We start from the raw sequence: 22,494 nt of genomic DNA on the forward strand, positions 1-22,494 counted from the left end.
CAAGACGACTGCAGCATTGGTATCAGCGATGGTGGCGATGCCCTCTGGTCAGAATCCCTCTGATTATCTGTCTAAAGTGTGATGTATTTATACAGATCTACAAGGACCCCTGACGTAGGTGTGTTCCTAAACAATAGATAACAGACATGCTTGAGACGGCAATTAATATAAACAATCCCTCAAAAGTATAGAGAGGGAAAATCCCTAAGTGTGAACACCTACTGTTTGTTTGTCTTTTGTGCTTGATCTTGACGCCTTGGCGAGGTGACACTGATAATGTTACCCATAACAAGTGGCCTAACTATAAACAAGGCACCCATCTTAGAAGAAATAAATAATTAAATGGGCTAAGACAGAGCAAGCTAAGTAGGTTAAAAGTCACTAGGTGACTGGGGCACGAGTCTGCAAGCCAGAGGCTAAGCTAACTCCTGTTATCCCATTAAAACGAACTAGGATTCACTACAAACTGAGGGACTTCCTAGAACAGCCCCCCCCGCCCACTCTCCCACCAGGTGCTATGGAAGCTGAGCTTAGACATAACACTAGAGGAAGTTAGGGGAGTTACCAAAAATATGGTCCGATGGAAAGTCCTTGATCAGACTAACTCCCAGGGGAGTTTTATGCTAGGTATTCCAACTAGTTGGCCCCGCAGTTGGTACAAGCCTATAAAGCTGCTAAAGAAAGTCCCAAACTACCAGTGTTCATATGAGAGGAGCTAGTGGTACCCCTACTTAAGCTAGGGCAAGCTCCGGATGACATAACGGTCTACAGGCCCTTGTTGTTAAATGTCGATTATAAAATTTAAAGTAGAGTTCTGGCCTTTCGATTGTTAACTAATATGTAATGACCAGGATGGGGATGGGTAACAGTTTTATTGTAAGGACTCGCCTCTTGTACTCTGCCCCAGGTGCGAGAGCCAAGACAGAAGGGTTGATATAAGACTCATACAGTGGAATGGGGCACAAGATATAGATGGCTACTCTCCCCTTTGCTGTTAGCTATTGCAATTGAATGATTAGCATGTAGGGCACGACTGGGACTACACTTTGATGGTACAGATACACTGCTTGCCCTGAACAATATAAGATTGGATCCTGAGAAAGCCATCCAATTGTTGAATACATTTGGAACTATATCATGTTTTTGCATAAACTGGCAAAAAAGCCTATTTTCTCTCAGACCCACACAAAATGACAATTTACCCCAATTGGGACTTGGGTGGGAATAATCATGCCCTAAAATACCTGAGGGTCAGATTCTACAGGAAAAACAGAGCATACTAGGCAGGAAGCTTGGGAAAATCTATCACCTCCCTATGAACTGGAATAATGTTCTGGAAAATTCTTCCACTTTCAATGTGGGATGAGTGGTTGTCTATTAAAATGATACTTTTACCATGCTTGTTATATTTCTTTACGACCCTGCTGTTGATATTCCCCAGAAGTACGTTTTAAGAACTAGATAATTTTCTTATAGACCTTATCTGGGGTAATGGAAGGTGAAGGGTAGCATTATCCAAACTGCAACACCAGGTGACTAGATGTTGAAGCGTATTACCCAGTGGCACAGATACAGAAGCTCACAAGGTGGGTGTTTACTAAAACAAATAGGGAGACACCAGTGTAAAAAAATACACCACCACTCCAGTGGTTGCACAGTTGTTACAAGAACTAAACCAGGTACAAATTGGGACTAATGGACTTTTGGCAATAGCCAAGTACTGCTGCCTACGTTGCTTACAAAAAATCAGAACAGAGAACCCTTACTCCCCAGACCTCCCATTGCAATCATTAGCGACCCTTTTGCAGATAAACGTTCAGTGGATATTGATGAAATGGTCAAATCTAGGAATAAATAACTGGGAGACTTATTCAGTGCTTGGAAGATAAAGCCCTTTGAGGACTTACATACTAATTATGATTTGCAGCCGGACAGTTTTTATTATGTGGAGAGTGGTGGCAACACTTAAGACAAAATGGGGGCGGGACTAGAAGAACCTAAACTACTCCAGGAATGCCATATTCTATGTAGGGTTGGATGATATGTGCGTACCCATCGAAGATGCAGATTGAGTAAAAATTCTGGATAGAATCTTAGAAGTTTCCAAAAATGTTAGACTTAAACTAATCGATTTTTATTACCTATGCAGAGTACATCTGCTTGAGATGTGTGCCCGAGATGTTGAGAATAGAGAGCAGAAATGTGTCACATGGTTGGGAGCTGTACCCACCTTAGTAAATATTGGACCAGCATCATAGAGATTATTATTAATTGTATCACTGCTCACAATACTGCTATGTCACCAACAACATGTTTACTAGGCCAATTTCCTAACCCAGCCAAATTTAAAATCACATCTAAATTTATTGATGTGGCAAAAAGTCATATTACACAGAAGAAAGGCAATGAGTAGCCCTCAAGAAGGCCATTGATCGCTGGAGGAAGCAAGAGGCTGGGAGGGTAAAGGTAGAAAAAAAGCTATTATGGATAGTGTCGCCCTAGAATAAGGCTGTAAAAAATACAGTCAATTAACTCCCATCCTTTATACCACTATACATACTCCTGATAGAAGCTGCAAGTATCTTACAATTTGCATATATTACCTACAATTCTCTTCAAGAAATTATTCTGTCTAAGACATTGGTTTTTCTCTAAAGGTCAACAGTGTATTCACAATACCAGCACCGTCTTACTGGGAGTCCCCTCATGCCAGAGAAAAAGAACCCTCTAACAATCCTTGCCAGGAAAACATCACAGTTGGTGGGATACCTTACCTTTGCCCCACCAATCAGAACCGACCCCTCCCTTGAGGTCTTCAAAGCGGAGATGAAAAAGCTACCTTTTCCAGCAGTTCATTCTAGCAGGTCCGGCTCTGTTCTCCCTGTAGACCATATCTCACAGCATAAAGATTGTTTTGCAGAAGTCGACCACTATGAATTCTGAACGACTTGCATTGCCCAGGCATGATCTAAGCCTGTTGTTTCTCCCTATGAACCTACCTGCTTTGCATTTCTGTCTTATATTCATTGTTCCCTGTACAATATGGGTTTAAGCTACCTGGTTCTCTGCGGCAGGACCGCTCTGTGAAAGCGTCACTCCAATGTGGGCTCCCTCCTATGCAGCAGCTTTTTGCTGCACTCGAGACACCACACCATCCATGATGGCATCTTTTGTTTACCAAATTCATCTCAGCCACTTCAGGGAATCGGGAGTGTGGGGTGGATCACCTCCTGCATGCTTGCTATTCTGTAGCTTGCCATGCAGGAGAGGTGTTGGAATTTCAGCAGACCTGTTACAATAATGTGGACATGCTTTCCTAGTATAATTTTTTATTTCCATTCTGAAACATTTTGTGACAGTCACTGATATTTTAACTGTACTGCTATGCTGTGTTCCAAATCCAGGAGGCCAAACCTGTTCCAGGAATACCTCACATTCTGTTCGACACAATAAAAGGGCCATCCAATTTGAGTTCAGTTGCAATTGTGCTTGTCTGATTGCTCACTCATTTAATTTCTGCATTGTTCAGTTCTTTTCTTGATTCTTCAGCTCTTCACTCTGCTGCTTGGACTTGACAGAAGGAAGGTTTCTCTGGTGTCCAGTTTGTTTTCCTTGCTTGAATTATTTTTTAGAGCAAGTCTAGGCATTCAGTTTAATTCTGGTGTCTGGGTTTGTTTGTCGACATAGCAGTCCAATTCTACACACCAAAAAGACTATCACTGTGATAAAAAAGACCTTCTCTTGACATATACTTCCTCTGTAATTGGAAACTCATCATGGCTCATTGGCATCTATTTGACTATGTTCTCTGCACAGTTACCAAGATCGCTTGTGATCTGTGCTTAATCCTTCTCAAAGTGTTTTCTCTTTTATCTCCTTGTATTGTACAGAGCACTTGACATCACCAAATTTATCTATCTACTTTGTAAATCGCTCTGACACCTTTTGGTATCAAGCCCATGCTATAAATAAAACAAAATAAATACCTAAAGAAGACCCTCTAATCTTTGAGGAAAGTTTTCAAACCTGTCCTTTTTGGAAGGGCTGAGTGAGGCCAGATCATGCTTGTCTTGCCATGCATCCTTTCAAGGCTATCAAAGATTTCTGGCACACATAGATAAGGGGGTTGGCAAAACCCATCTTGTAGAGGCATATTCTTCCTATTCAGGGACTGAGATGGACAAACTAGATTTGGAAGGTGTAATAGCGGAACTGCCACCATTTTTTCCAGCCTCCAGCTGCATGAGTAAATATCATCTTTTTCTCCGAGTACGTTTAGAGGGCATAATCAGACTCTTAGAAAACAACTGGAACATTCTGACATAGAATTTGTCGGTTTTGGAGATGGTGCAGTTGTTTCACCTGGAGATTTATTGTACTTCTTCTCAGCCGCTTCTGTGGAGAAACCTTTGATTTTTGCTACAAATTCAGCCCAGTATTTACTAGGAAATATGAGATTAGTTGGATAAGGGTCTATAAAATGTATCTGTATTGTAGGGATTTACCTCAAAAAATAATTTGAATCTAGAAGAAAGGTGGGGATTTCAGGTTAGTTCTGAACCTTCTGGAGTCCAGTAAGTGGATTCTTTATCACTGTTTCAGCATGGAAGGCAATCAATGGTTTGTTTACACCTCAAAGATGCATTCATAGTGGTCCCTATTTTCCATCCTATTCCACAAATATGATTGTACAGTCCAATGCTATGAGTTTACAGCCATACATTTCGAACAAACTCCAACCCCTTGATTTTTTTTTAAAATGTCACAAACCAGTCATGAAATTCTAAAGCGAGTGTACATTTTTGTTTATCTAGACAATCAGATTCTCGGGTTGTAGGATCAACAGGAGTTGACTCATCTGCATTTGACGGTCTGTAAGCTGCAGGGACTTGGTTTCATCCTCAACAAGACAAAGTAATTGCTCACTCTGAGTTAACAGATAAAAGTTTCTGGAATTTGGCAAAGATACTGTTTCAGTAGTTTTTCCTCATTTGCCCACGAAGTCGAGCAATGTTAAGAAACAGTTGAAGGTAGTTCTGGTCTAGGATCAAAAATCCTTAAGTCTCTTTGCTTTGATTGTGGTATTTTGTCATCATCAGTTAAATTGATCTCATAGGGCCCTTCAGAGACTGAAAATGCTAAATCTTCCAAAGCATCTCTCTGATTTGGATCGAATTGCATTATGAGAGGAGTCCAGACGAGAAATTAATTGATGTCTAGACTATATGGCGGCCTAAGTGGCAGACCCATTTGTGCATCTCTGGCAGGTGCTGTCATCAAATCAGAGTCCAGCAGACTGGATTGGGGCACTAGAAGCTACTCCTTCTCTACAGAAGGTCAGCTTCTGTATGTATGTAGCTTTTATATGACATGCTTAAGTTGAACATCAGGCACCAGGAGTTGCTGGCAGACGTTTTCACCATAAGGTGATTTATGGTGCCTCTCTGAAGGAAAATTGCTATATTCTTTTTAAGTATTTACAAACTTTCAGCTGTTCTGTACATAGACAAGCTGGGTGCATACGCGTTCCGAGATTCTGACAGAGATCATAAATTACCCTTACCTTTTTTGTCTTCAGCACCAGCTGTCATTGATAGTAGAATACCTACTGGGTCAGGTAAATATGTTACCAAATGGAATTCCTATGGTCTGTACTATCTCAGCAATTGGAGGCTGACTGTGAAAGCCTTCCTAGTCTGGATGAAGATTTGGGGTCTCACAAGTCAAATGGTAACTGACGGATCTAGTTATATCGACTTCAGTCCTGAAAGCACGTGTTTGGTTTCCGGTCGTACTTCAGGTGTCTGCGTATATGCCAATTCTGTTCTTTTTTTTTTCTGAGACTCACACCGACCCTATGGGCAAAAACCGGTCTGTATAGAAGTCAGATCTAATTTACCTGATGTAGTGGAGAATTTCCAGTGTCACTGGCAACTGTGGGACTTTTGGAACTGTACGCTTTCTACACTAAGCAAGCCCCGTCCTACAATGCTGACATAAAATATTCTTCAAGCTTGGAAGGGAGATGGGTTTGTTGATTCAACAAATGGGATTTCATCCCATAGGGGCAGATGTGTCCTATGTCATAGATTATTACATATTACTTTGGAAGGATTGTCTTATTGGACAGTTAACTCCTACAGAACCATATCAGCGGTCCTTTAACAAATATGTCGATTAGTGAATACCCTCCTGTTTGCTAATAGACTGATTGGTGCATACTCAAGGGAGTCAGGTTGTTATGTCCACCAGAGCCCAAATGCACAGCATTATGTGACATCAGTGTAATCTTAAAGTTCCTTGAAAAATGGCCAGTTAACAAAGACATGAATTGTGAGACGTTATCAGTAAAGCTAACCATGCTGTTTTGGATGATTTCTTGCAGAAGGCCCTCTGATGTTAGGGCCTTGTAGTTATCAGGTGGAGTATTTTCACTGGAGGGTGCCCTTGTCTCTAATTATAGGCGACCTAAATGTAATTTTAACTGTTTTACGTATCCAAATTTCACAGATCACCCCCAACTCTTTGTGATGTGTTCTCTCAAAGTCTTTCAATATTGTTATCAGGAATATAAATCAAATCACAGGTCAGCTGCTTATTGTGATCCAAAAAGTTTTTATACCGTTACGAATACATAATTATGACATTTGTTTCAGTATCAGAGCACAAACAAGACTGACATAATGCTGTGAGATGAGATATTGCTGAGGTGGGTGTTTTCATTACATTCAGTTTGCAATCAAGGATAGATTTCAAGTGGGTCCACTCCTGATGCAGCACATAAAGAGTCAGTCACAATGGTACCATCTCTATTTGGATTGACTGGTGACTGTCTTGAATAGTCATTGAGCTGCAGTTTTCCACCATGCCTCATGGGATTAGTAATTTTACTAATGTTTGTTTAATTTGCTGCTGTGAGTTTTACAAGAAAGGAGAAAGCATAATCTTCACTTCATTTTTCTGAATAGAACTGAAAATTCTTTGTTGTGGAAGCTAGAAAATGTTTTATTCAGCAAGGCTGAAGTACATACCAGCATAGGCAGATTCAGATGCTGTAGTAGGCAAGTTGTAGGGTCAGCATAGAAGCAGACTGCAGTCTAAAGCAAATATGTGGGTTGCCGGCTTAGTGGGTGGGGGCTGCAGGGTCACAGGGGCAAGTTCACCATTATTTTGTGCTTTCAGTGTAGAGCTCTCAAATTTCCCATGGTTCCAGTTTTCACTTATTTAGTCCACTTTTTTATATGCATTCTGGCTCATGTAGTCTTGAATTTATAATGAGATAAACATTTATTTAAAAAAAGGCAGGATTAAAGACAAATCCGTGATGAAGAACTACTCACACTTGAAAGCAGGAAACTTGAGAGCTTTGCCAGTGTCGTGGATGGGTATGCCATCAAGCTCTATGTCGGCAGGATACAATGTTTTGAGTGCTGGTGAACATTTGTTCGGGCTGGGCAGTCTCTTCTTAACCCGCATCAGCACTTCTGTGCCAGGTGGCACGGCCTGTCAGGGATACAGTTTGGGCGTCAGGTACAAATGGGGCAGACCTTACTGGCCAAGTGATGACACAAGGCCACACAACCAATGGTTTTATACCATCTGCTTCAACCCTGGCAGCAAGCCTAAATTAATGTTTTAAAATACCTATGTGGCACTGTAAAAGGTTCTTTGCTAGAGGCCACCAGTGCTCTGCTGCAGCAGTTCTTAATCAGGAGTTTACGTACCCCTGGTCGTCCGCGATGCATACTCATGAAGTCCGCAACTGGTTAGAAAATTAAATATTAGCAGATGAATAAATTGTATGTGTTTGTGTCTGTTAAAAAAATTATAATTGAACATTTTGAAATATTCTGTAAATGTGAAGCAATTTGAAATTCGAGATAAGCTGGCATTCTTATCATGATTTAGTTACAGAAAACGGACTTTAGTATGAATGAATTGTGGCCGAATTTAAAGCACTGGTTTGTGCTGCAAAACAAAAGAGCATGCATTCGGGCAAAAAGGAGAAAGTGACTTCCTAGTGTCTAGCACAGGGGTCTCTAACCTTTTCTGTAGTAAGAGCTACTTTTGCTCAATCAAAGTCTTCACAAGCTACTAGAAACTTTCAGCACTGCAAAATACTAATCACATATGTTAACATTATACTATGGGCACCAAAAGCAGGATTATCAGTGGCGACCAATACAAGAATTTCAGGCGCGATTACCAGCAGAAATACCAGGAAAAAGCCCATCAGTATTAAGTGCCTCCACCTAACTAATGAAATGTCATCCAAAGCATGAGGTGTCCCTTAGCACAAAGGACTATCCCAGTATGCCTCTCATCCAGTTATCAACTTTAAATGTGTTTTCTAACTGTGAGTGAAGACAGACGGTTACGAGGCAGATCCCACAGGCTGACACAGTATATGTTTGAGTCTTATATGATGCCCCATCATTGGTTTGCCAGCCTACTATTGCAAGCGTCTTGAGGTGAGTGGTGCCACCTTCTTTAATATGCACAGACCCTCTGAAACTGGTACTGGGCTCTATTTCAGCTCTGAGAGCTACTTCAAAGGGTCTGGTATGCTACCAGTAGCTCCCAAGCTACTCGTTGGAGACCCCTAGTCTAGCATATCATTTTCTCTTTTATCAGTACAACTACATTTTGGAAAGCTTCATCCTTCCCATTAAAATAAAAAAAAAGTTTTTGCATGTTTTTGTGAATGAAGTAAACTAGTTCATAAGTTGTGTGTTCATTTGTGTATACTTGTTTATGGATTTGTATTGGCCCCATTCCCTGGGACATCATTTATTTGTATGTGGTTGCCTGATACCCACTCGGGACACCCACCAAGCAGCAATTTGAGGGCTGCGGTGGAGCCCCAGGACCCCGGCGACCCTAGACTGCTCTCCGCCACAACAGGAGACGATATTGCTCCCACCTGACAGGAGCATCTGCTTATGCTTTTTCCCGCCCGGCGGGAGCAATACGTGTTTCCTTGCCTGCAAGACTGTAGGCAGGGAAACAAAAGTCTGCCCTCACCTCTTTGGGCTTTTTTAAATCTCCTGGTGAATGAGAGTTGACATGCATTCCCTGCCTGTGCTCTTGCAGGCAGGGAAGGCATGTTTACTCCCGCCTGTGGGAGATTTTAAAAAGGATCCCTCTATGCGGGAGCAAACATATGTTTCCCTGACTGCGATAATACCAACAGGGCACACTCTGTAAGCATGTCCCAGGGGATGGGATCCCTGGGTTCTTAATAGGCTCTGGGGGGTGCCCACCCATCTCTCCAGTTAAATGTTTGGCCCCAAGGGTAGGGTTCCCTGGGCCCATTTATTGGGAGATAGTGGCCGCACCCCCCTCCCCTTCAGTAAAATAGTTGGCACTGAGTATAGGATCCACAGTCTGCTTCAGACTCTGGAGAGGGGGGTCCTCGTACCACCCTCTGCTTTTTTTTTTTTTTTACACAAGTTGGCCCCAGGGGTGTGGTCCCAGGTCCAAAAGGAATCGAGGAGGGAGGCCGCACTCACACTCCCTCCCCAAATATTGTTTAAAAAACATCAGCCCTCCATTTTCTTATGTTTTTTTCCTTACTTTTTTTTTGCCTTGATCGGCTGAGAGACCTGCAGGCTCACGACAGAATCGTCTGATTTAAAAAAAACTTTTTAGGTCCTGTTGAATCCTTGGAGAATCCCTCCAGGACTCCCGCACAAGGGCTAGGGGGCCAGGGTATCCCTACCCTGTCTGTTATATATATTTATAAAAACATTTTCAGGATGGAGGACTAGGCACTCAAGTACTGTAATGACTGTCAGCAACATTTTTCTTCATTTTGCTGGCAGCCAAGCAGAGCACTAGCTCCAGCGGGAGTGAATCAGCCCAAGGGGAAAAAGTCCCTGAGCCAATTGGAACACTGTATTTTTTAAATTGGGTTTGATAGACTCTCGCAAGAGTCCCTTGAACCCAACTGTCCAGATATACAAATATATTTGCACCTTAATTTCTCAAAAACTACCAAACGGTTTTAAACCAAATCACAAAAAGCACGCTTTCTAGACCAAGCTGTAATTCTGTTTAGCAGTTTTTCGGCAAGTGCAGTTAAAAAAAAGTCTGTGGAAAATGCATGGGGATTTTGATTTTTGGTGACCCCCCCCCCCCCCCCTTCCCTTTTTTTTTTTTTTTTGGGGCCTTCGCTTGACTGTTCACCCTGAATTTTCTACGCACACACTAGGCAGAAAGCAGAACTTTTTGGGAAACTTTTGTGAAGATTCATCCAACAGTGCCAAATTTATTACCAGAACAAAAAAGGTATTTCCTGACCTAATTATAACTACCCAATGGTGACTGCCACTGGGTAATTTGGCAGAAAGCTAGATCTTGGTCCAGAAACCATGTTTTTTAAAATAATTAGGTGTAAATCCACTCAGTAGTTTTGGAGTTCTTCAAGGTTTAAAAATATAGATATATAGGGACGCGGAATGTATCCAGGAGAAAGTCAAGGCCCTGATTGGTTGGCCACAACCTGACAAAAAAGTTATGGTTGCCATTTTATTTGTCGCAACAGCTTGCGGTTGGGGGAAAAAACAGTGCAAAAACACATAATGGACACATAGAGACCCTTAGCGAACCCTGATGGACAAAAAATAGTCCAATTCTTTTTTGTCTGATTCGTGCATCCTTTGCGGGTCTTATCATACCTCTGTGTAAATTCGCAGAGGACCGGCGGATTCAGAGAAACATTGAAGAAAAAAAAAAACACTCACTGCATCCAACCCCATTGTGCGCAGCCTTGTGCAGCTTGTGTTTGGGTGTTCTATAAACAAAGAAATTTACCAGCTACGTTATAGTTCAGTTGAGGTTTTACCCACACAAAACTTAGAAATTCAGCAGTTGTAATTATACTTATACTTATCTGAAGAAACTATAACTGGTGCCGGAAGGCAACGAGTGATAGTTTCTTAGCATAATTATATTTATAAATATAATGGTTGAATTTCTATGGTTTGCACAGGTAAAACATTAACTTAACTATAATGTCCTTGTAGCCTTTGTTTTTTTCAGTGAAAAAAAATAATATATATATATATATATATATATATATATAGAGAGAGAGAGAGAGAGCGCAAGACTCTCCTTGTGGTCTGGCTTGAGCTGCTGTCACTGGTATGCTTATAGCTATTTAACAAAAGAACTTTAATTCTGAAATTACTTACATATTGTGTGATAGGCATGCCATACCCATTGTGCTGTGGTCTGTGACAGGGATATGTGGAATTATCGAAGGCTGGCTGTCCCTTGGAGTTTATTTGTGATGTCACATGCAATAGGCAGGAAAGGAAGAAACTACTTCTGCTGCCTCCTAAACTCCCTCTTTTTCTTCAGCTCAGCAGCACCCTGAGACAGAGAAAATTGAATGTTTTTGTTTTCTAAATTCTTGGCTTTTCTAAAAAAACTTGTTTCCCTCCTTTTTAATACAGAGGAGCTGATTTTCTTAAGTGAATTGCTAAATTGCTATACCCTACAGGGTGTGGATAGCAACAAAGCAGCACAAAAGTACATAACAATTGGTCTGTTAGCACAAGGCATGGACATGGACTGATGTCCACAATGCAAGTTGATGGGAGGCAGGCTTGCCTGGTCTCCCAGGAGGCAGGTCGGGCGAGTGTGTTTGGAAGACGCTTGATGGAGGGGGAGTTCCTTATTGGTTGAATAGTTGGAGGATGGGGTGGGTATATGATTTAGGTGGAAAGGGATTGTGGGACGGCCTCTTTGGCTGTCGTCACACCCAGAGGCAGGGCAGGTAGAATAGTGTCTCTCTGTTGTAGGCCAACGAGGTGGGTTTTAGGCTTAGAGTAGGCTGGTTTTGTCTGGTTCGGGTTAGTTTTTAATATTAACCCAGTATGACATGAGTTGATAGGGTTATTGAAGCTTTGAGGGTGCTTCAAGAAGAAGGTGGAGAGGATCTTGTTAAGGTGAGGATTCGGATCCAAACCTTGCTTCGCTTGTGGTTCCCTGAAAGCATATTAGCATAAGGGGTTACCTCAGCAGTGTTAGCTTGCTCATCACCTCAAACAGTGGGAAAAGTAAATAAAAAAAAGGCAATGTATGTAACAATGGAGGAAACAGAAGCTTGGATGGTGGAGCCTGCTGTTCGGCAGCCCGCTTTAGCAGCATTTGTGGCTGAGGAAGGAGCTTCGGAGTTGTGCATGAAGCAGAGAGGGACAGCACGTTTATTGCACAGAACAGGTGGGTCATTACCGGAACGCTTAGACGGGAAGTGGTATGGAGCATTTGCTGAAGTGGGTTTCCTTATCAGTGAAGCACCAGCAGAGGGCAGGGGCACTGATGACGACAGGCCACGTACAGCAGTCAGTTGACAAAAAGATGTTAGCAATGCCAAATATGGCGGCACACATGCAGACTGAGGAAGAGTTGACAAAGATATTGGTCCCTGACTGCAAAACATTTGGGCAGTAGCGTGATAGGCATACAGGTGGCAGTGGCACATAGTGGAAACTTTGATGAGCAGCAAACTGATTAAAGATTCGAGGATTAGTCTACTTTAGGGATAATTTTAGTGAGCTTTGTGGTGTAAGAAAGTCAGCTAGAGAAGGTTTGTTGGGCTCAAATAACACAGCGCAGCTTGGCTTTGGTGGGGATAAGGTAGGGGGTGCTGCAGGCATGGCAGTGGTACAGATGTGTGGATCCGTGGATGAAACAGACAGAGGAGTTGTTGGATTATGGTGAGGATGAGCTTTCACTGGAAGAATTGTGGAGTATAGGAAGGTTGAAAAGGAGACCATTAAGGCAGATGTGGCACATACATGGGGTGAGGGTTCTAACGGTGGAAAGGGAATTGGTGTTTTGCAGCTAACAGGCAGATGTCAGAGGAAGGAAGAGGCACAAGCAAAACAGAAGGTAGCAGCGAAGATTCCAGATGCATTGAGATTATTGAGAACTGGTAGAATGGACAGACTATGGGGATTGGTTTACAGGTTAAAAGGTGGAAACAGCAGGTTTTAAGACTAGCGTCAGTTGGAGTGGGTAACAGCAGAAAAAAGTTTTTGTCATCATGGATGAAGATAAGGCGATGGGAAACAAGGAAAGGAAGGTAAGAGAGCTCATTGTAAACTGACATAATTTAAGAGTGAAGGCTTTCCAGGTGAGAATAATAGTGTGAGCAAGGAGACAGAGACCACAAACATAAGTGTGGACAACAGCAGTTCTGGTTCAGGGGGAAATGTAAAGAATGATAAATTTGCTGTACATGGGTATACCAACTCCACTAGGAGGTATTCACTAAAAGCATTGAATGAAAATATATGACAAAGGAAGTTTCTGGATATTTTCAAGCTATTGGATAGTGAAATAGAGGTTAAACAAGGTTCCAAAGAGGAGGAATGGGAGTTAGCTAGGCGTCCTACAGTGCCCATCAACAATTGAAACTTGGACATTGTCATTTTTGATTTATGCAAGTGTTTATTGGGAAAGTCACCCAGGGCGATGCTTCACCATGTTTCAACACATAGATGTAGTTCGAAGAGCTCAAATAGATTATGGTGGTTTTTCATGATTCCAATACAACGAGGAGTTTTGGGCACGGTTAGATGTGAAGCCGGAGAAGGAATGGGGGAGATAGACAATGAGGTTTGGATTCAGTGAACAAAGCCTGTTAGGTCAGCGTCAGAAGTTCACACGGGTAGCGGTTGACCATTGCAATACAAGCCCTTTCAGGGCCGTCCCACCCAGCATGTGGTGGGTACAACCGGCAGGGGACAGTGTGTACATAGTGCTGCATGTGGGTTCTTTAATAGAGAAGTTGCATACAATTTCAGTGCAGGTTTTGGCGTGACTGTCAGATGTGGAAGAAGGCGTCCAGTTATTTAGTGTATGGGGATATCGCCTTCAGTTGGCAAGGGGGTAATGCAGGGGCAGCAACAGAGGGAGAGGTCAACAGCAGGTGGTGGGAAGAGGGCCTTATTTCTATTGATTTGGATTTCTTTGTTTACTGGCTTCAGTTTTACTCTAAGCATGCAGAAGCACAATGTTTGCTTTGGAGGTTTACAGAAGGTTTCAGGCTGTTATTTGGGACTGAGACAGAGACGATGGGCAACAAATTTGTTATCAGCAGTTTCCAGTGCCTAGGTGGTTTAGAATAAATTGAAGGAAGTGAAATGGGATAAAATTGTAGGTCCATTCCAAGAATGCCCATTTCAGAATCTTACAATTTCACCATTGGGAGTGCTACCCGGAAAACAACAAGGTGAGTTTAGATTGATACATCCTTTATCCTGGCCCCAAGGTGAATCTGTTAACAATTTTATTGCCAGCGAAGACGTTAGAGTATGATATTCCTCTGTGGCTGAGGCCATTGCTTTACTGAGAATGTCTGGGACAGGTGCGGAAATGGCAAAATCTGATATTAAATCTGTTTTTCTGCTTCTGATAGTCCATACTGATTTTTCATTATTGGGGTTTTTGATCTTTGTTTGAGATGTTCAGTTCATTTTTACAGTGTATTTTCCCATTGAGATATTGCTTTTGTCATGTTACTCATAAATTGGATGATTTTAGTTGGTAAGAAAAGGAAGTACTGAAGAATGTAAAAAATCCATTCTAAATTTCCAGTAAACAGTAGAGGAGCTGGAAGTTCCATTGGCTCAGGAAAAAAACAGAAGGGTTGCTAACAGAGCTGACTTTTTCTGGGTATTGAATTTGATTTGGTACAGATGGAGGTTCTGTTGCCACAGGTCAAGAAAAATACCTTGATTGAATTGTTGAAAGAGACAGGGTTTCATACAAATTGGAATTGAGAAAGGTGCAGTGGCTGCTTGGGTGTTTTAATTTTGCTTGTAGAGTGGTAAGAGCTATCAGAGTATTTTGTAGGAGACTTGGGTTTTCCGCTATAGGTGCTATTTTACTGCATCAAACATGCACCCCAAATGTAAGCGTGAGACAAAATGTGAGGATTTGGATTACCTTTTTGAAGAAATTTAACTGAGTCACAATGTTGTCACTGGACAACAATTGGCTGTGACATGTGCAAACTTTTTTTGATGCTGCAGGAGTCTTGGCCAAAGGAATGATTTACACAAAAGAGAAACACAGCTTTCCTGGAATTTTCTCCATAAGTAGTGGCCATGGTCTTGTGGGGAGAACGTTTATCAAACTGGAAGTTGTGTTTAATGTTGACACAGGGTTGCTCACGGGAATTCTTAAAAAGCAAATGATCAGTGGGTCTTCAGGCTGTTAAGAGTTTTTCTGTTACATTGCTTAAAGTTCAACATTCTATTTAGAGTGATATATGTGCCCAGTGTAGAAAATAACATTGCAGATGCACTGTCTCATTCACAATAGTAGAGTTTCCATGGTCTAGCACCAGGAGCAAAACCAGAGAAGGCCAGGATTTTGCTGGACCTCTGGCAGGTGGGAGATTAGAATAATGACCGTATTGAAAATAGCCATGTCTACCAGAAAAGCTTACATGCAGTCCAGGCAGGAATTTCTCAGTTCTGGGATGTGCCAGGAGAGGGTTGAATCCAGTTAAATTTACTTTAGGGGAAGCAGATGCAGTGACCTTCATGAGCTAAATTGATATGGGTCTTTTGTCAGTCGCTATTTCGGATAAATTGCTTGACATATGTTTTTATGGCAAATGTTTTGGATATGTGACCCAATAGAGGCAGAGGAAGGAGGATTTCAGCAGGGTGGACTAGGAAGGGGGAACTCGCTGTGACAGGCTTAGACCAATTTCAAGTAAGTTGCTCTGCAGCATTGTGGGGAGATTGTCATGCTTTTTATTTTCTTCTTGGGAAGTTGCTTTGTTTTCTTTTTGTAAGGTTTTGTTATTTCATGAGAATTTTCAGATTTCAGTGCTGTTGGGTTTAAGGAGAAAGGGTGGTTTGTTGAGTAAGGATGTGTTGGTTTTCATCTGAGAGTTTGATTATCTTGTAGCAAGAATGACCATTTGGGGAGGGGTCAGGAAATGGTTATGTCCAGAGCGTGTCCTAGAACATTTTGTCCTGTTTTTAGATGGTTTCAAATTTTTGAATTTGGCAGGAGAGCTATCTGAAGATTTTTTTTTTTTTGTTCATGAGGATAGTTCCCCTTTGATGTCATATCAGGTATTGTTTATGTTAAGGCTTGTTTTGGAGCATTTGGGTGTGCAAGCTTCTGGGTCTGGAATGCATTCATTTAGGATTGGGGCTGCAACGGAAGCCAATCATTTGGGTTTCTCTGAGGAAACAGTAAAACAGCTAGTGATGTTCAAGTTGTTATTGTCGTTATATTTGCTTTTGCACAAGGTGAACTTTAAAAGCTGTTTACTTGAGACTATATTAGGAGTTGTTTTACATTCTTTTGTTGTATGACTGGCCACGTAGTAATACTTTCACTGTATAAATTGTGAGACATTCCTCTTTATGTAGGGCGGCAAAACAAGTGGATCCCATGATATTCCACAGACAGCTAGTACTTGAGGGAGCCAGAGTGGCTGTTTCGGGTTGGGAAAGAGTGGATTGCAGCAGGGAAAATTATTGAAGTTGGGGAGAATAATTTGATTTCTTTGTCTTGCATGTGGTTGGGCCAAGCTATAAAGATGGACTTGGTAAGGATTAAAGAATGCTGGTCAGGTTGACATACCTTATGGACAGAGTTGGTACAGAGTAGAGTTTGGAGAGGTGCCAGAAACCATGTGCAATTGAGAACCAGAGGAAAAGGCTCAAAAGAGAAAAGAGCAATACAGAATGACAGGAATTTTGGTTTTGAAACATGAAATTGTTGAGGAAGATCAGTGTTTGTTTTGTGGTTGGGAGTTCACCTGTCAGTATTTGAAGAACATTAATTGCTGGACCTATGTTAAAGATAGCAGAGTTGTTGGGTGAGAATTTATGAAGTTAAACAGTTCTTGGGGCTGCAGAGGTGGTTCAGGAATGAGCAAGGGGTGGGGCAGGAAAACGCCTGCAGGTTTTCCAGGTTGGTGCAGTGACAGGACAGTTGTGGTATGGAGTGGGCTGACGAGGGTATTGGGAGGCACAGCTCAAGGATGTCAGAGATATGGTCAAGTAGCAAAGGGAGGGATTGGGTGTGGGTTACAGGGGACTGTTAAGTGACATCAGTGGCTGTAGGATTTGTTTGACAGGTTTGGGGTGTTAATGAAGGAGTTTTTGAGGTAGAGAGGCAAGTGAGATTTTAGAAGGGTGGGTTGGTTAGGAAGTTTACAAGTATTAGTGAGGTTATTATTAGTGTTGTAAGGCAATTTGTGTTTTTGTGGATTATAATCAGTTTCCAGACCTGTTCTATTAAAGGGGCCCATTACCTTTACAATTGAGTTGGGTGTTTTCTATGGCCGACGTCTGGCCTGATGGGGATTCAGGGGAGGCAGGCTTGCCAGTTCTTCCTGAGGCTGGTCCGGCTGGTCGGGCGGGTGGTGTATTCCAAAGGGTCCCTATTGGTTGAATAGTTGGTGGCGGGTGCGTATGTGATTTAGGTGGGTTTGGGGATGGCCTCCGTGGCCGTCATCACACCCAGGGGCAGGGCAGTTAGAGAAGCGTCTCCCACCCATTTTCTTCTTGTTTTTTTCACATGGGTCTGTGTTTTTCAGTTTGGGATGTATTGCTGCCATTTTATTACTCTTTTTGTCTTAATAGGGCAGATTTGGTGCCTTTCTTTAGTTCTAATTTGCTACTGATAGGCAGTGGTGCTGTATAGGTGTGGCAACAGGACAATTGTTGAATGGGGTGGGCTTACAAGGGGGAGGATACAGCTCGAAGAGGTTGGAGATATGGTCAAAGAGCAAAGGGAGGAACTGGGTAAAGGTCACAGGGGAGTGTTTTGGTGATGTCAGGTGGTGCAGGAGTTGTATGGCAGGTTTTGAGTGTGAATGGAGTAGTTTTTGGGAGAGGAGCAAGTGGGATTTTAGACGGGTGGGTTGGGAAGAAAGTTTACAAGTATTAGTGAGAATAATATTCGTTTTGTAAGGCAAAATGCCTAGGGTATTTTGTGGATTATGATTAGTTTCAAGACCTGTTCTATTAAAACGGGCTATGCCCTTACAATTGAGTTGAGTGTCTTCTCTGTGCGCTGTTTAGCCTGAAGGAGAGAAATGAGAGGAGCGGTCTAAATGCTTATGTTTGAGCAGGGTGCCACCCAGTTTGCAGTTACATGGTGATTTAGAGGTTGGTACTGTACTGTAAAAGGCAGCATGTATTGATATGTATTTGTGTACCTTGAACCGAACTGAGAAGCAGTGAAGCGTGGTGCACAGCAAAAAGGGGACACCAGAACTATTTCAAGATAATGCATTTCCCAAAGGAGATATTTAGGTTATTTTAACAGTGTTTTGGCATACAAAGACTGTCCTCTGCACAGGATATACTGTGTCCCAAACAGTAGACAGGAAGACTACCCATAATAACCTAATATTCAAACACATTAGCAAAGCATACTGCACATAATATAAAACAGTTTGTCAAGTGGTGATCCAGGGAGTGACAATAAGGGTTCTTTTAGATTTCTTCTTATTTTTTTTCAGATTCTTTTTCTTTAGGTCCCAACTATTTATCCGGAGTACTTCCCATCCTTATTGTTACCACCTTTAAGATATCACTTAGTGGAACAAAATGAATTAACTGACCAATTCAAGTTGTTTTTTGTATTTTTGGATTGAATGCTTCTTAGGGTATGTCTTCTGATATTATCATAGAGGGGCCATCTTAACAGAAAATGAAAGATCTCTTAAGTTTTAATACAAAGGCAATGTGCAGTGGTAGAGTGATTTATTTTTATTTTTATTTTTAGCATAGTGTACATAGAAAGAACTCTGCTTTTGGTTAGAGTGAAGAGTCTCCTTTCCCAGTGATTTGTAAGTTTTACCAGATAGGGTTGAGCTTGTAGTGAAACATCAAATAGTCATATTTTTTTACAGGGCGAAAGCTCCCAAGAAGTTTGTACTTTTCATCCATTTCTAGAGTAGTCAATTTGCTTGTTTATGGACAGACAGAACAGTTTATTCTTTCTATTGACATGTGGTTTAGTGCGGAAATATCTGGGGAGGGAACTAGACTGAAGTGGTTTACTTCTTTCTCCCAACTGGTAACAAAGGCATATTCTTGTGTAGTGTGAGGTACTCTTTTCTGGCTTTATCAATTAAGTTTGTTCAGGTTATCTCATTCTTTTAACTTTATACTTCATTTGCTCCATTCAGCACCTGCTTAGAATGGATATATAGCTAACGTTAACCTCTAGGACAACAGTAGGTAATTGTTAGAAATGGGCACTCTGGTTGGAAGTAATTATGCACTCTGTCCAGGCAGGGACCCTCACTCTAGTCAGGGTAGGGGAGATAGACACCTAGGATAACCCCTGCTCACTTCCTTGGTAGCTTGGCACAAGCAGTAAGGCTTATCTCAGAGGCAATGTGTAAAGTATTTGTACCAAAAGACACAGTAGTACAGTGAAAACACTACAAAATGGACTCAAGATCAGTTGAGAAAAACAGCCACTATTTATCTACATTAAACAAGACCAAAAGAACAGAAATTCAACATACAAAAGCAAATTTATGAATTTCTAAAGTAAAAAGAGTCTTAATCCATAGAAATCAATGTATGCATTGTTTTAACACGAAGTACCTGGTTTGCTTAAAACAAAAAGCCGCATGGGTGAGCGTGAATCGGAAAAGTCAGCGATGCGTTGATTCCTTACTCGCAAGTGAGGCCGTATGTCATTTTCTTCTCCGGTTGGGTAGGGAATGCATTGTGTTTCTCTCCCGCAGAAGAGAAATGCGTTGATTTCCATACGGGCAACCTCGGGTCTGCGCAGATTCATGATGATTTTGACGCCCAGCAACGATGCGTGCAAAACACTGGCACACAGTGGTGAAGAGCCACGGTGCGTGGGTGATGCGTCCATTTTGGAAGCCGCCATCGGGTGTTGCGGTGATTTTCCAGTCACGATGCAGGTGGTGCATAAATTTTTCGGCCGCAAAGAAGGTGCTGCGTCAATTTGTCTCCTGCAGGGCTCCTTTGGGTGGATCTCGGTCTTGGTTCCACCAGCTTCTCCTTTCAAGGGCCCAGGGACTGGATTAGGCACCACTTGCAGGGTAGAGTCTCAAAAAGAGAGTCCAGGTGCTGGCAGAGCGAGTCTTTGATGGCACTGAGACTTCCGAACAGGGTGCAAGCTCCGTTAAGCCCCTGGAGACACTTCACAAGCAGTAATGCACAGCAAAGTCCAGTTTTTGACCTCTCAAAGGCAGAAGCAGCAACTGCAGGCCAACCCAGCAAAGCAAAATCACAGGCAAAGCGGCAGTACTCCTCCTCCAGCTCTTCAGCTGTTCTCCTTAGCAGAGGTTACTCTTGATCCAGAAGTAATCAAAAAGTCTGGGGTTTTGGCTGTCTAGAGGGAATTCAAAAACAGCCCAACTGCCAATCTGACTCAGACGTGGATTCCCCAGGCAGGCAGAGGCACAGACTGGTTAAGTAAGAAAATGCCCACTTTCTAAAAGTGGTATTTTCAAAATGACAATCTGAAAACAAACTTTACCAAAAGATATATTTTTAAATTGTGTGTTCAGCGACCCCAAACTCCATATCATTATCTGTTCCCAGTGGGAATCTGCACTTAGAAGATATTTAAGGGTAGTGCCCATGTTCACCTGTGAGAGAGATAGGCCTTGCAACAGTGAAAACCGAATTTTGCAGTATTTCAGTGTCAGGACATGTAAAACTCATCAGTACATGTCCCACTTTTAACATACACTGCACCCTGCCCATGGGGCTACCTAGGGCCTAATTTAGGGGTGCCTTACTTGTACAAAAAGGGAAGGTTTGGGCCTGGCACGTGGGTACACTTGCCAGGTCGAATTGGCAGTGCAAGACTGTACAAGTAGATACTGCAGTGGTCGGTCTGAGACATGTTTACATGGCTACTCTTGTGGGTGGCACAATCAGTGCTGCAGGCCCACTAGTAGTATTTGATTTACGGCCCCTGGGCACCTCTAGTGTACTTTGCTAGGGACTTACTAGTAAATCAAGTATGCCAATCCGGGATAAACCAATCACCAATACAATTTAAACAGAGAGCATATGCACCTTGGCACTGGTTAGCAGTGGTAAAGTGCCTAGAGTACCAAAGCCAACAAAAACTGGTCACAAGGCAGGAAGGAGGCAAAAGATTTGGGGGTGACCTTGCAAAATGGGCCAGGTCCAACAGGAATTATGTTGGTAGTATCATTAAATGTTTCCAAAATCTTCTCTCGTGGCATCCTCTTTTGGATGTATTTTTTGTCCAGTCTCTATAGATCAGCTCATCAGTGATTTGACTTCTTATTTTTGCCAGACTGCTTTGTCAATATATGCTGAAAACCAATGTCCATAAGAGTGAGCTATCCTAAGGATTGCATTGAAGGAGGTTTCTGATTCCTCTATTGCCTCTTTAATATGCAGACCCCACTGAAAATTATTTGAGATATTTAACCTCATGGAGATGGAATTTACTTCTTCCAATTTTGTGTCTTTCTAATGTTTTCTGAAAACTATAGTTTTCTGGGTGTTTATTTTAATTCCAGTCACTTGGCAATATTTGACTGGGTTTGTAAGCCTTTGGGGGTCTCGGAAATCAATATGGAATAACCTGTGTATAAGAGAGCAAGCACTGGAAAACCGCTGTAGGAACATCTGGTGTTGATTTCAGGACTTCACTGTAAAGGTAAATTGTATATATCGAGAATAGTGGAGGAGCAAGTAGGCAGCCTAGTTTCACTCCACTGACTGTGACAAATCATTTACTGAGAAGGCGTTTTTGGTTGAGCCTGTACCTTGATGTAATATCCATATACAGCATTACTATTAGGGATAATAATACTGCATTCAGGCCTATAGCTTGCAATGTTTTTTAGAGTTTCTGCCTTGGTACAAGATCAAAAACAGAGGTAAAATCCAAAAGGGCTACAGAGAGCAGCTTTTTGCTATTGTGCTGTATTTATGATCTTTATGTAGGAATATGAATATCTGATTGACTGCGGAGAAGCTTTCTCTGAAACCTTTTTGAGGTTGGTTTAAGATGTTTTGGATGCAATTTTCTAAAGTTCAGAATATTTACTTGGAGAGGGGCTGATGGGTCTGTATGAACTTAGATCACTTATTACTTTTAACACCCTTTTTTTTTACAGCTGGATAATTACGCTGTTCCACCAAGATAGAGGACAAGTAACTGTTGTCAATGTCCCTAAGAAGGTTGGTGATGAACTTATATGCCGCCATTCTGAACTGTTTAAACACCGCTGCGTGTATTATGTTTGGACCTGGAGCTTTCCCTATTTGCATTTTCTGTTAGAATCTTTTCTTCCCTGAAAATATGTCCCATGAATGTTCTTCTAGCAGTTAGGTCTGTTCCAGTATCAGTTTATGTAATGGTGGCTTGCTGGATGCATTAGAATCATGCTTGGCTGGTTGGTTTACTGAGCCAAATACAATAGAGTGTTGGTTCATCTTGGTTCCTTCACATATATTTGCC

The 22,494-nt window shown here is 41.9% G+C and overlaps 1 protein-coding gene across 2 annotated transcripts in view; it reads left to right on the plus strand.

The window, feature by feature from the left end:
• Positions 1–22,494, plus strand: part of SLC4A2 (solute carrier family 4 member 2) — a 2,186,615-nt gene that overhangs the window by 224,498 nt on the left and 1,939,623 nt on the right. For both annotated transcript variants that reach the window (XM_069210734.1, XM_069210733.1), the window contains exon 6: positions 22,151–22,214. The gene's annotated coding sequence lies outside the window, so the exon portion shown is untranslated. The remainder of the gene's footprint in view (positions 1–22,150; positions 22,215–22,494) is intronic.

Source organism: Pleurodeles waltl, chromosome 10 (genome assembly GCF_031143425.1).
Source record: "Pleurodeles waltl isolate 20211129_DDA chromosome 10, aPleWal1.hap1.20221129, whole genome shotgun sequence".
In the NCBI taxonomy this organism is placed as follows: domain Eukaryota; kingdom Metazoa; phylum Chordata; class Amphibia; order Caudata; family Salamandridae; genus Pleurodeles; species Pleurodeles waltl.